Genomic DNA, 2,671 nt, shown 5'->3' with positions numbered 1-2,671 from the left:
TAAAATTTTTTTTTTTTTTTTTTTTTTTTTTTTTTTTTTTTTTTTTTTTTTTTTCTTCTTTATTCAAGTATTCTTCTTCAACATCCTGCAAAATTTTACTGCAACAATGTAACGATAAATTAAAAAAAATACATAGTTTATGGTATGTGGCAAAAATTTTATCGATAAAGGTTGATCCTTAAAATGTGCAAAAAAAATATATATATATAATATATATAATAGTATATATGAATGATGAATATATTAACTTGAGCAATATGAATTTAAAAAAAATATGTATATGAAAAAAAAAAAAAATATATATATATATATATAAAATACAAAATAAATAAAAACACTTCAATCATAAATAATTAAAAGAAAGTATAATATTATAATTTTTATTTCTTACATTATTTTATAATGCCAATTACATTTTAGATCACATATATATATATTTATATTTATATGTGTGTGTTAATAATTTTCCATTTTATTGTTTATATTAAATATAGCTATTAATTATTCTGAACGTTCAGAATTTTTTTTTTATGTTTGTTCATACAACTAGCCATAAATTTAATATTTTATTCATATGAAATATTCTTAATAAAAAAATTGCTTGAATATTACATTAAAATTTGCAATTATCCTAATAAAAAATAAAATCCAACAATATATAAAATTGTCTTAATCATATTTGTATTCCATATTTTTGAACTATGTTATATGAATATATTTTTTTTTTATATTTATAGATTTCTTTTTTGTTTCTGAATATATATTATAATCAATTCGTAATTTCCTTTTTTGTACTCATAGAAGGATAATAATATAATAAAATATTTTTTATTCATTTTGTGATACATTATTGAAATTTCCTTTAATATATACGTGTTCACTTTTATAAAATTTATTTAAATAAATAATATATTAAATACAATATAATATATTCATTTAGAAGTACTTAAAATATTTATAAGGACACCATCATGAAAAAAATTTCATAATAAATTATTTAGTTATACATAATAATATATATATATATATATATATATGTATATATACATATACATGTCTTTCACTCGCAATATTTCTCATAAAAATGACTTACTGGAAAGTAGGAATTAAAAAGAAGAAAGGAAATAATATTTATACACTAGTTTTCATGTTTATCAAAATAATTTTTTAATTTTATATATGTAAACAAATTGGTTCAATTTTTATTTATGAAAAAGGAATAAATGAAAGTTTTTTGTGTGCATATGAGAACTCTCAAAAAATGTTGGAAAAATGTTATTTGCAAATATGAATTAAAGCGAAAAAAAAAAAAAAATATATATAATATATATTTATATATATATACATATTATTTTCGATAACCTTCGGAATTCATGTAAATACATTCAAGTTGTATATATATATATATATATATATGTATATATTATAATGTAAAAATAAGAATAAAATATACAATTGTCACCATAACTATAATTAAAATATATTAAAATTCGTAAGAAAAGAATTAAAAAGGCATAATCCTCTTTCCATTATTTACCACCATTATTGTGTTTTGAATAAATTATAAAATGAAAATTTAAGGGTATAATTATTACTTTATATTTTAATTATTTGTCCTTTTTTCATTTTTTCTTTTTTTCTCTCTTTTTTATATATATGTTGTTAAAAGAATGTCTTCGAAATAGGACATGTATCCAGTACATATTTAAAAAAAATAAACAAAATAGATAGAAAAAATATGAACTGTAGACCATTATTTAATTTTTATAAAATATTTGGAGGTGATTGCCGAAAAAAAAAATATATAATATGTTCTCCAAACATTTTCAGTTATTAATTAAAATTACATAAAATCATTTTTATATTTGAAATGTTATATGTATATATTCATTTTTTTGAAGAATTATATGTCAAAATAAGGAGCTATAAACACTTATTTGTACAAATATTTATATTATTTCTATTTTATGTATACATTATTATTTACTTTTCTTAAATATACGAAATAAAAAATAATTATAGAACATAAGAATAATAAAAAAAAAATATAGAAAGAAGAGAACGTTCTTTTTTTTTATTATTTTTTTATTTTTCAATATACATATATATTATGGAAGGATACAAATGCATATATTATATATATATAATATATATATAATATGTATATATATTATAATATATATTATATATATTACATTTATATTATATTGTTATTTTAATATTTCATAAAATTTAAAAGGGAAAAATATGTATTTTAAAAAAGAAATATATATATATATATTATATTTATGTATAATTATTTATATCTTTAAATTTTATGTGCAAAAGAATATAATAGGTAATGTTATATATATTTTAATATCATCTAATAAAAATCATAAATTACTCGAAAGAGTATTATATATATATATATATATAATATATTTATATATATTTATTTTTTGAGAATATTTACTAAATTATAGATAATAAAAAAATAAAAATAAAGAAAGTATAACAGCATTTGTCATATAAAATTGATCATATATAAATTTCATTATATATAAACAAATGAATAAAAGATAATGATATAAAATAAAAGATATATAGATATATTTAATAAATTCCAAGGAATTGTATCGTAGGAGTTATAAATTCTTTATAACCTAGTCCGATTTTTTTTTTTTTTTTT

Source organism: Plasmodium reichenowi, chromosome 1 (genome assembly GCF_001601855.1).
Source record: "Plasmodium reichenowi strain SY57 chromosome 1, whole genome shotgun sequence".
In the NCBI taxonomy this organism is placed as follows: domain Eukaryota; phylum Apicomplexa; class Aconoidasida; order Haemosporida; family Plasmodiidae; genus Plasmodium; species Plasmodium reichenowi.
This window is presented reverse-complemented; position numbering follows the sequence as displayed.